We start from the raw sequence: 6,216 nt of genomic DNA, 5'->3' as shown, positions 1-6,216 counted from the left end.
CTCACATAGCCCTCTTATGTGGGGTATAACACACATACCTGTAACTCAAAGCTGCTCTCAGGGGCTACTCGACTAATGAGAAGTTAGGGAAGCAATTACTGTATGACTGGAAAGAACTGTACTCCCTTTTGTAACAAGATATTATTTTGGAGACAGTTGATAAAAACCATACATCCTTTTTATTGTTAGGTCATAATGAGGTATCGAATTTAAAAGCAAAAATTACAGGGTAAGACAACATAACTACTAGGAGGGTCAAAGGAAGTGAAGAAGTATGAATTAATGAACATGGAAAGGACAAGGATGGGGAGAACAATGAGCATGTGCTAAAGATACTAGGGGAGAGGATCTGGTGAAAATTTTGATCTTAGACAAGCACCTAGGTAAAGAAATAATGGGACAAGATTTCTAAAGCCTGCTATGTGCTTAAGAGTCATCCTTGCCATTGGCGCTCTGTCATCCTCTCCTTCCTCAGCCTCTTTTTCATCATCCTTGATCAATTCCAGCTGGTCATCCCCCCAATCTTCATTATCATCATCACCCAGTAGGTTCCCCTCCTCAGCAGAATCTGACCCCTCTGCATCCCCCTCAGACTACATCTTCCCATTAGTCTCATCTTTCTTAAGGGAGTTGCTGCTCTGCTCCTCTTCTGATTTATCATTCTTCATCTCTCTTCCTTGTTTGCTCTGTTCCTTTTCAATTTTTTTCAGGCTTCCCAGTAAAGAATCCACTTTTTGTTTTATCTGGGTTAACTCCTTCTTAATAGTCTGAAGGTCATCTCCTTTCATCTTTCCAGTCTTAGAAGAAGATCCCCGCTGTCCGCGCTTAGAATTGAAGCCACTTTTGCCCCTTCATGAGGTGTTTCCTGATACACACTGGCATTTTGAGGGCACTATAGCCCACACAATAGGAGGAGGATGAGGAACATGTGCTGGGTAACTGTACATCCTGTCCTAATAGTCCCGTTCAAAGTCATAGTCCAAGTCAAAAGATGAGCCTGATATCTCTGCTGTAGATCATTTCACACCTGCTGTTCCTTGGTTCACTTTTAGATTAGTATCTAAAAACCTGGCCAGCAATCATACTGCCATTCTCTCCGGCCACAGCATCCTGGGCATTTCTCTCATTAACATACTGAGCGAAGGCAAAGCCCTTATGAACAGAGCAACCCACAATTTTGCTGTATTTTGAGAAGATTGCCTCCACGCCAGATTTCTTGACCACAAAGATATTGAGATTCCCAATGGATACATGAGAATTCATGGAGTGAGGATCTGTCTTGTTGGTAACATTGTTGGCAATTGTCTTTGATGATAAGGTGCCTCACAAAGCTGAAAAATGTAGCTGAAGATAAAAAAAATCTCCCAGGATGGGGAAGGGAGAAGATTCTATTCTGAATCTCATACCCCTGGATTCTATGTGGAGAAGCTAATTGCTGCTCAAGGTCAGCAACGCGGTGGCAATTGCTCAGTCTTCACCTCTTCACAAAAAAATCCAATAACATTTTTTTAAATTAAAGATTTAAGGTTTCTTATGAGGCAAAATAAACTTTAACAAAAGATCTATATATGTTTCAGGATATGGATCTAGATGAAATTAAGCCTAAGTTTAGGACAAATAGAGAAAAGTAAAATTTGATTAGGAAACACAGTGCCATAATGATAGTCCTTATAAAAAACAGAATTATAGATTTGGAAATTATAGTACATATAGATTTATCTTCTTAGGCTAGTGTCAACATATATTTTATAAATTTGGTAACCAAATCTGTCAAATGCAATAAGAATCCAGATATGTGATAATATGGTTCTGGTTCTAGTTAAAATTCATGACAACTGAGCACACTAAAGGAACTTAGGCATAATAATAACAGATAACCAATACTGAGATAAACTTTATAAGAAAGAATGATAGAGATGGCAGTTTAAGATGATTCCATATGTGCTAACAGGAGAAAAAGGAGGACCTTGGGCATGTTACTTAGTCTCTGTGGACTTCGGTTTGTTAATCCAGTAAAATGGTAACCATATTTATACTGTTATATCATGGGGTAATTGTGGGAAGTAGATGAATTAATACAAATTAATACACATAACCTGCTTAGAATGGTGCCCAGTACACCGTAGGCTATAATGCAAGTGTTGATTATAGTGATTATGAGATTGCCACCAACTTCAAAGTCATAAACATAAAGAAAGCTTAAGTCCTGAATATGGGTTAATAATCACTTAAAAACATCTGAGAAGAGCAGAAGGTAAAAACAGAGCCTTTACAGATATTTCAAATTGGACAAATGACTACATAAGCTAAAATTTATTGATTTAATTAACTGGTGCTGGTTGGTAAAGTAGACAGACAACAGACGGATAAATATTTAGGAAAGGTGAGTGTGATCAAATTAGTTCTACTTGCCAAAGGCAAATTTAAGTGTATTTTAGAAAGGATTTTGAGTGCTATCAAATAAAGTACAGGGACTTCCCTGGTGGTCCAATGGCGAAGAATCCTCCTGCCAATGCAGGGGACATAAGTTCTATCTCTGACCCAGGAAGATCCCACATGCCTTGAGGCAATTAAATCTTTGCCTACAACTACTAAAGCCTGTGTGACTGGAAGCTCGTGCTCCACAACTAGAGAAAGCCCCAGTACAGCATCAAAGATCCAGTGCAGCCAAAGATAAAAATAAATTTAATAATAATAAATATATAAAAACAAAAATAAATCACAAAGGTAAAGACGGTAATTATCAATTTGGGCAAAAAAAAAATGGTAATGAAGTCTTTAACAGCAGGGATAACAGCGAAAGTGAGTCAGGATACAGAAAAAAATATGAGGCATTTTACCACAAAAGGAAAGAAGGAATGAGCAGAAAAACTTGAAGGCACAAGAATCACAGATGTTTATAATAATTTCTCAAGAACATATCTAAAAATGATGATGGTCAAAGGACTATGTGAAAATAAGAGGAAATTTGGCAACTGAAAGCGCTACTGAAAGAGGAATTAGGAAGAAATAAATATTCAAGAAGCAGTAACCAAGAATTCAGTTCAGTTCAGTTCAGTCGCTCAGTCGTGTCCAACTCTTTGTGACCCCATGAATCGCAGCACGCCAGGCCTCCCTGTTCATCACCACCTCCTGGAGTTCACTCAGACTCACGTCCATCGAGTCCGTGATGCCATCCAGCCATCTCATCCTCGGTCGTCCCCTTCTCCTCCTGCCCCCAATCCCTCCCGGCATCAGAGTCTTTCCCAATGAGTCAACTCTTCGCATGAGGTGGCCAAAGTACTGGAGTTTCAGCATTAGCATCATTCCTTCCAAAGAAATGCCAGGGTTGATCTCCTTCAGAATGGACTGATTGGATCTCCTTGCAGTCCAAGGGACTCTCAAGAGTCTTCTCCAACACCACAGTTCAAACGCATTCATTCTTTGGCACTCAGCCTTCTTCACAGTCCAACTCTCACATCCATACATGACCACAGGAAAACCATAGGCCTTGGGTAATGTCAGAGCCCGAAGTTTCTCTATAAACACTAAGCATAGAAGGAGCACTTCCTGAGAGGAGGTGACATTTCAAGGTGTTAATTTAAGTATTTGAGGAATGGTGGTTGGATAATCCTCAAACTTTGAAAAGGTATGAAGCCTCTAAAAAGAGATTTCCAAAAAGGTTTCAAAGATCTTATATTGGGTTGACTAATGTCTACTCCAAATTCATGTCCACCCAGGATCTTAGAATGTGACCTTATTTGAAAAGAGGGTTTTTGCAGATGTAATGAATTAAGATGATGTCATAATGGATTAGGGTGGGCCCTAAACTCAATAAGACTGCTGTCGCTACAAGAAGATGACACACAGAGGTCATGTGACAAATGGAAGCAGGGACTGGAGTAATACAGCTGTATGTCAAGGAGGGACAAGTGCTGTCGCAACCACCAAAATTTAGGAAGAAGCAGAAAGGACGCCCTCTTAGAGTCTCTGGAGGGAGTGTGGTCCTGCTGACACTTTGATTTTTCACTTGTAGCTTCCAGGACTGTGAGAGAATAAATTTTCTGTTGTTTTAAGCCTCCCAGGATGTGTTACTTTGTTACAGCAGCCAAAGAAACTGTTAAGTGTCAAGCAACTCATGGTCCACTTGAGATCTAATTTCCATTAGCTTCCGCTGCTTTGGTACACAATGACTCACCTGGGAGGCTTTGGCTTGAGATCTCTACCTCTGTTATCCAGGGCTCTATTCCCAGCTTAACTGGGAGATTACAGCAGGTTTGGTTATGAGACCCCCTGTCAATGGGAAGTGACACAGGGCTCATATCCAGACACTTGTGCCTCATGGCACCTCAAGACTGTCATGCATGATTACAGTGCTTATATCAACCTCAGCAGAGTAGGACTTCTCACCAGGGGCAAAGACACTGACCTCCTTCCTAGAGCCTCAGAGTAATTAAGTTAATTCTGAAGACTTCCCTGGTGGCTCAGTGGGTAAAAAATCCACCTGCAATGCAGGAGACATAGAAGACACTGATTTGATCCCTAGGTGGGAAGATCCCCTGGAGGAGGAAAATGGCAACCCATTCCAGTATTCTTGCCTGAAAAAATCCCATAGACAGAAGAGCCTGGCGGTCTACAGTCCAAAGAGTGGCAAAGAGTCAGATACATCTAAGTTACTGAGCACACAGCAGTGGTGGTCCAGTGATTAAGAATCCTCCTGCCAACGCAGGGGACACAGGTTTGATTACTGGTCTGGGAAGATCCCACATGCAGTGTAACAACTAAGCCTGTGCACCATAATTACTAAGCCCCCACTCTAGAGCCTGCAAGTCGCAACTACTGAGCCCATGTGCTGCAACTTTGCCTAGAGCCTGTGCTCTGAAACAAGAAAGGCCATCACAATGAGAAGCAACAAAGAGTAGCCCCCGCTCACTCCAACTAGAGAAAGCCAGTGCCGCCATAAAATAAATGTTTTATGAAAAGAATTTTTGAACCCCAAACTTTAACATTAAAAACAATTCAACTCTTTAGAGGTTTGATGTTTCATCAACTGAAAGTGGAAATCAGGCTCCAGAAGTAACATGGGAAGCTCGGCTTACTCACTGAGACCAGGTTGCTACAGTTTTCCAGCATCACATCGCTATACAAGATCTTCTGAGTTGAGTCTAGCGACTGCCACTCTGCCTGGATGAAGTTGGTTGACACATCCTTGAATGATACTGGTCCCTGTAACAGTACATTTTATTTAATCTGAATTGTTAACAATTGGAGAATGTGAAAAATACGTATAAGAAATGGACCTTATTGCATGCACTGATACAAGTTATAAAAATTTGATTTGATGCATACAGTATATGATGTTTTCACTTTTATGGGAGAAAGAGGTATTAGAAATAGCTTGTCAACAAGCTTAGTGATTAATTACTGAACTAAAAATCCTTCTATTGGACTTCTCTGGTGGCGTGGTGGTTAAGAATTCACTTGCCAGTGCCGGTGACATGGGTTCGATCTCTGGTCCGGGAAGGTTCCACATGCCACAGGGCAACTACGCCCGTGCACTGCAACTATTAAGCTTTGTGCTCTAGGGCCCAAGAGCTGCAACTACTGAACCTGTGCTGCACAATAAGAGAAGCCTCAGCGATGAGAAGCCCATGCAGTGCAACTAGGGAGTAGCTCCCACTTGCTGCAACTTGAGGAAGACTGCGCCCAGCAATGAAGACTCAGTGCAGCCGAAAATAAAATAAATAAATAATAAAGGAAAGAAGCTTTAGAAAAGCTTCTGTTGAGCTCACTACTCTGTACATGGAAACATTCTAATTGCTCAGAAAAAATCAAGATCAGTAAGCTTAAATTCTAGTAGCAAAATAGATATACAAGCATCTATTTACAATAAGATATTATAGGAACTATGTAGAAACGCTTACAAGATTGTTGTTTAGCCACGTAGTCATGTCCAACTCTTTGCAACCCCATGGACTGTAGCTTGCCAGGCTCCTCTGTCTATGGGGTTTCCCAAAGAAGCATACTGGAGTGGGTTGCCATTTCCTTCTTCAGGGGATCTTCCTAACCCAGGGATCAAACCCACATGTCCTGCACTGGCAAGCAGATTTTTTATACCTGAGCCATCAGGGAAGCCTGTACAAGGTATATAGTGTAGACATAAGGAAGGAAAAATTAGTTCCATTCTATTATTATGTGGCTGTTATAAGGCTGAAAATCTCTGAGTAGTTGTATTAC

The 6,216-nt window shown here is 41.0% G+C and overlaps 1 pseudogene; it reads right to left on the bottom strand.

Moving 5' to 3' along the window:
• Nucleotides 1–300: 300 nt before the first annotated feature.
• Nucleotides 301–4,322, bottom strand: LOC138430466 (heterogeneous nuclear ribonucleoprotein C-like; annotated as a pseudogene).
• Between the last annotated feature and the right edge of the window lie 1,894 nt (nt 4,323–6,216).

The sequence above is a fragment of the Ovis canadensis genome, chromosome 25 (genome assembly GCF_042477335.2).
Source record: "Ovis canadensis isolate MfBH-ARS-UI-01 breed Bighorn chromosome 25, ARS-UI_OviCan_v2, whole genome shotgun sequence".
In the NCBI taxonomy this organism is placed as follows: Eukaryota; Metazoa; Chordata; class Mammalia; order Artiodactyla; family Bovidae; genus Ovis; species Ovis canadensis.
The sequence above is the reverse complement of the archived record's forward strand: the minus strand, read 5'-3'. Positions and strand labels throughout refer to the sequence as shown.